We start from the raw sequence: 6,000 nt of genomic DNA, 5'->3' as shown, positions 1-6,000 counted from the left end.
GCTCCGCTCTCGGGGCCTGCCAATCAAGCAGGTGACCGTGAGAACACAAAGGAATGAATAATGTAACGCTAAATGCCAAGAAATAGGGTCCTAAGACCCTGCCTCCGTGTCCTTGGGCGTGGCCCATCCACCCCCACCTGTCCACGGAAAGCACCCTCAGGGCCATGATGAAAGGTAGGCATAAGCACTATACCCGCCAGACGAGGGCGGACCCGCAGCTCCCCCGGCCACCCAGGCGCTGCGAGAGCGCTCCCGTGCGGGGCGAACGTGCGCCGGCGAACGCGCGCGTCCCGGTGGGCGTGACGCCATGACGCATGGGGCGCGCGCCGGGGCAGGGCAGGGAGGGGCGGGGTCCGGGGAGCGGACAGGAGGGGAGAGAGGAGGAAGGAGTGGGAGGAGGGGGCGGGGACAGCGAGGCCCAGGGAGGGGAGAATGGTAGTTGCGGCGCTAGATCCCGGGAGCTGCCGTCAAGCCAGATCCGTGGAGGAGTTGCCGAAAGCGGCTTTTGGGACCCCTTCCCTCCGCGCTCCTGGCTCCGACTGAGGCTGAGCGGCGCGGCTGCGAGTCTGAGGCACCTTGCCCGTCTTTCTACCCGTCAGCCGCGCCGGGAGATGGGCCTGCGCCCCCGCAGCCTCGCGCCGCCGCCGCCTGCGCTCTGAGGAGGAGTTGGAGGTACGCGGGCGCCTGAGGAGGCTGCCCGGGAGGGAGTGGGGGCGGGGAGGGCCGGGGCGGCTCCGGTGCCGACCCCAGGACTGTGCCCTGCGCCGCCTCGCGCGGCTCCCGGGGCGGAGACAGGCTCGGAGTCTGCGGGTTTGGGCTCAGGCTGGCCCGGGTTCTACGGCGGCGCCCCCGGAGCCCTCCCCGGCCCGAAGCGGGCGAGACCCGGGGCGGACGCCGAGGGGCGGCGGCGGCGGGGCGGAGCGCATTCCTGACGGGTGAAATCGGCTCTAACGGGACGGTTTCCGGGCCTCGCTGCACGGTCCGAGCCGGGGACTTCGCACCCCAGGTCTGCTGCCTGGCGCCGTGGGTAAGGGGAGCAGAGTATCTGGGGAGAAGCTGCACCCGCTTCGGGAGTGCCGATCACACCCGCACCGAAGGTGGTGGGGCCCTGGCGAACGTACGTGTGGGATTGTCTGCCTCTTGCCGAACCCTCTGGGTGTTCCCAAGCCTCACCCGCAAGTAATACCACTTCTTTGCATTCCGTTTGCCCCAGGATTTGGATTCCACGCGGCCATCCCCCTCATTTCCATTAATGGCAAAAAAGGAAAAGTAGTTTAGGGTTCCCTAACCCCGAGACTAGAGCAGTAGATAAAAAAAGAGAGTAGTTACCGCCATATATGGGAGGGAGAAAGATTTAATTTTTGCCCGTTGGATCCCTGCGGGTTGGAGTATATGACTATGCTTTGCTCCGTTTTAGTGTTTACTATTTGAGAGGTTGCAGAATGTTTTGTTAGGTGGCGTTACAAAAGGACAGCCTTAAGTGCCGCTGCAATTTTCAAGCCTAAGTGTCAGCTGGAAAGACGTTTTAAATGTTAGTAAACAGGGGAAGCACATAGCAGTCCTTTCCCTTCATGGGTTGCCCCCAAAATATTTGCAATTTTTCTTTTTCCCCTTTCCATTCGACTTGGTTTGGTAAGAACATGGCCGTCTTTTATTGGTTTTTGTTTCTTTTTTTAACCTAGATTCAGTGACCCATTAAGGGTGTGTTAACCTGGGTGGTATGGTTAAGTTTTATTTTCAGTTTTGTTATTAACTGTCTCAGTGCATATGGTACCACGTCTGTTTATAATTCAAACCATTGCCGTGTTTGCCTGCTTATGTTAACACTGAGCTCTGAATTCATTTGTAAATACTTTTCTCTATTTGGAAATCGTTAATGACCTTATTTTCAAATGTTTCCTTGTTGTATGTAATTCAGGACTCAACCAAATTATACAAAAACTCGAAATGAGTTTTTTTTTGTTGTTGTCTTTTCTTGATTTTCTTTTTAACATTCATTAAGTAACTGAAGTTTGCGTCTCATGTTCCATGAAAAATACTTCAACGTCATCACAAGCTGTCTTTCTGAGGAAAAATTCTCATTTGGAAACCAGAGTTTCGTCAATATCTCAGACTTCTTACTGGAGATTAATTTTTTAAGACTGCAAAGTTGTATTTTAAGGGCCAAAACACAAACCAGTTCTTGTTATACACATTGTAGCCACTGAAACATTGTCTCACTTGGAGTATGTGTGCCTCAGTTCAGTGGAGTTAATGTAAAGAATTGTCTGTTTTACTGCCCTCTAGCCAGCGTCAGAATTTAACTTTTTAAATATTTGTGGCAATTTTGTTGAATTTTTGGTGCCTTCTTACCTGACTGGATAGAACTGTATCGCATTTTACCTAACAGGAAAGGCACTAACATGAGTATCTGCTTTTAAAGATACTTGAGCATTTTAGTAGAATCTGAACTTCCTCTATTTAAAGATAAGTCATAAAGCAACATTTTTGTGGCTGTGACTGTAGGACACTTGGCAGTCACTTCTCTTGAATGAGGTCCTATGGACTTAAAGAGATAGCTCGCTGTGAATTATTTTAGGTGGAATTAAACGTGAGTAATTTATGGCAGGTTCTGCTTTTTATTTAGATTTGTCTCAGAAATTCTTTGGTTTCTAATCTCCCCTCGTCGCATACATACACACTTAATTTTTTTTAATCTGAAGAGAACAGAGAATTGAGAAATGTAGTTTTCTGAAATTTTGGGTGGGTGTGGGGGGAGGTATTTGTGATAACTTGAAAAGTCCCTAGTTAAGTATTTGGCACAGAGTGAAGTGGTGATAAATTGGTTATGTTTACATCAGAATTGCTCGCTTATCTTATTTACTCAGGTAATACAGAGAATCGGAAAGAATGGTTTGCTTTTTAGGTATTACTTACAGGTGACATTTGTATCAAATGCAGGCTGGTGGTTACTAACTAAACTTATGCTCTTTTATCATCTTTTTTGTTGTTGAGACCCAGATTTTAAAAAATTAGGCCATCTTGGGCTAAAGGCCAAAAAAAGGTTGAATTTCTAAATTTATATTTGATTGCATATTACATTGTATTTGGCAAGCTAGCTCCTCATAGCAAGTAATAATTTAAAAGTTGTGTGAAAGGACTCATGATTTTATGTCAAAGCTAAAAGGCTTTGGCTTTACTCCTATTTAACAAAATGTTAATCTCATTTCTTATGGAGAATAGCTAAATTTCCCTTACTTAGGCATTTTGTTCCACCAACCAGGAATAATTGTTTTTGACTTGTTCTTTCAGATTCATAAATGTCAGTTCAGTGTCAGTCATAAGTGTCATATCTGTATCTCAGATGGTGATATTTCAACCAAAAAAGGTGATAAAATCATTTTGAGTGTTTAAGACTTGAGTATTTCATTAGTTTTTCATTAGCTGTCATACGTCAATGACACTTGCATTAAAGCGAGAAAAACTCACTTTCATAAAGGAGTTTTTAAAACTACTTTTTGCTGTATTGTTCTTTTTGTTGCTCAGTAACACCTGAAGGATTGTTTTATTGTTAACATTCCCTTGAGAGCTATGCCATTTGCCTTAAAACTATTATTTGCCCTGATGATTTTACTTAGTATTTTAAAAATCACTTATTAATTAGTAGTAGTTCTGTTTTAGAAATCCTGTTTGGGAAGTGTTGTTATGTGAAAGTCTCACTGGGGTAGAACTGTAGCTCACAAATAAGTTTATGTATGAATTATGAACCAAAATGTTGTTCAGAAATTATCCTAGTTTATTTGAACCCAAAAGAAACTTGACTAAATCTTTGTTCCACAAAACTGGAGTTGACTGCCTAAAATTATGTGCACTTAGCATCTACAACCTCTGCCCTACTCTGGGGATCCATGAGAGTTAAGACTGATAATGAGAATAGTTAGCTGGTTGCCAGTTGAGAACTTTTCTAAAAGTGAGCAGTTAACAGGGAGCAAATTAGTTAGAGCAAAAGCCAGGACAAGCTATTAGAAATGTGATAGTACTAGGCTCTTGGATAACTATTAGGTTAATGTTATAAATATATCACAAAAATAGGTGGTCACTAGTCTAAATCTATGGATTTATGTTTTGTAATTTATAAAACAAATATTGGCATTTGCTCCCCAAAATGTTTAAGTATTCTAAATTATTCTTTTGCACGATCCCAAATGAGATCATGTAGCTTTCATTTGTGATGCCAGGACTATTATCTGTTCACTCTTAAGGCCTCAGCACTTGACCTAAACCTAACAGCTATTGAATAAGTAATTGCCAACTGAATAAAGTCCCTATTATATAAATTTCCAAGAGGGAAAAAAGGCAAAATATTTGTGACAAAATGTGTCCCTAGTCAGGTGTATTACTTGATAGCAGCGCTGTCCAACAGAAATATGCGAGTCACTAATGTAATTTTAAGATTTTCTGGTGCTGTATTAAAAAGGAAAAAGACACAGGTGAGATTAATTTTTATAACAATCCAGCATACTCAAAATATTACCATTTCAACATGTATAAATGAGTGATTTTATATTCTTTTATTCATACTGGATAGTGCAGTGCTACAGGTACTTTGTATGAATGCTCTTTTCCAGATTCTTTGTTTTTGTTTTTGATAGTCTTTCTTTGATTGATGTGTCTTTTGACAGCGTATGCCATTTCAAAGAAATTACTGAGGTGAATGCCTTACAACTCTCCCCAAATGGCTTTGTGACTATTTAATTGGATTAGTATAAATTAATTATACATTTGAAACACTGAACTACTTAGACAAAAGAGATCTTTTTATTAATAGTAATTTGTCATGATAAGGCTCAATATAAAAGCAAAAGTATGTCCCCATGAAACTACTGCATATGGAGTGTCCTGTTACTTCCCACTTTGGAATCAGTACAAGGTATTCTTGTCACATAGAATCAGGGAGGTGAGTAGATTAAATTTATGCACTAAATTTTAAATCTCTTTTCAATTTAAATACTGACCTAGCTAATCTGGCCTTTTTGTTTATGTGAATAATTGAGACTTATTTAGTATCCAGAATCAAAATCATGAAATAAATTCTTTTGGAAAGAGAAGATAGGGACTAGTAAGTAGTGTCAGTGATATTTAGTGTCAGTGATGAAAGTAAAGTACAGTCTTTGGAAAAGGCTATCATTTCAGGGGATATGATGTGTGATATTTCGGGGGATTTGATGTATGTGATGGTAATTCTTTTATTCCAGACAAGGTTGGCTACTTGGTAAGCAGTTGAGAGGCTTCTGGTTACACATAGCCAAATAAATAGCTATTTCCTTATAAACATAATGATTAATTTTAAAACAAATGCAACTTTTAAAAAAATATGGACAAACATTAATATCCTATTGTCTGTTTCATAAATGTGGCTGATGTTCTGATGTTCTTAGCAAAAATTCTAGGAGCTATGTGTCATGGGTTGAAAGATAGCTCCCCAAAAGTTACGTTTACACCCTAATCCCCAGAAACTGTCAGTTTAATTTAGAGACTTGAAATCATCCTGGGATATCTAGATAACCTCAGAATCCAATGACAAATGTGTTTAAAAAAGGAAAAGCCAAAGAAAGTTACTTAAGAAAAGTTACACAGAAAAGGAGAAGACAATGTGTTCCTGGAGATAGAAATGGTGTGACCACAAGGTCAAGGAAAGTTCATAATCACTAGAAGCAGGAAGAGACCAAGAATAGATTCTTCCATACAACAGTAGAGGAGAACACAGCCCTGCTGGATTTGGTACCTCTAACCTCCAGAACTGTGAGAGAATAAATGTCTAATGGCTTGAACCACTCAGCAGGTGATAATTTGTTATTACAACTGCCACAGGAGACTAGTATATGGTAAAAACTCTTCAGTAAACCAAAGATCTGCCTTATCCTTGCTTTATATCATACATCATAACTAGCAGAGACTAAACAGCTCTTCCTTTAGAATTCTAATCCTTTCTTAGAACTGCCAGAGGAAGTGTGTTAATCC

The 6,000-nt window shown here is 41.8% G+C and overlaps 1 protein-coding gene across 3 annotated transcripts in view; it reads left to right on the top strand.

Annotated features, from left to right (window-relative positions):
• Window positions 1-434: 434 nt before the first annotated feature.
• Rnf19a (ring finger protein 19A, RBR E3 ubiquitin protein ligase) overlaps window positions 435-6,000 on the top strand; it is a 51,092-nt gene continuing 45,526 nt past the window's right edge. Inside the window, exon 1 of one of the 3 annotated variants that reach the window (XM_003479858.4) lies at window positions 435-672. The gene's annotated coding sequence lies outside the window, so the exon portion shown is untranslated. Of the gene's footprint in view, window positions 673-884; window positions 1,028-6,000 lie in introns of those variants that run through there. The other 2 variants (XM_063257620.1, XM_063257619.1) reach the window with 2 other exon arrangements.

The sequence above is a fragment of the Cavia porcellus genome, unplaced genomic scaffold (genome assembly GCF_034190915.1).
Source record: "Cavia porcellus strain 051 isolate PalLab524CR breed Dunkin Hartley unplaced genomic scaffold, mCavPor4.1 scaffold_10, whole genome shotgun sequence".
Taxonomy (NCBI): Eukaryota; Metazoa; Chordata; class Mammalia; order Rodentia; family Caviidae; genus Cavia; species Cavia porcellus.
Note: the sequence above shows the minus strand (reverse complement) of the source record. Positions and strands in the feature narration are given on the sequence as shown.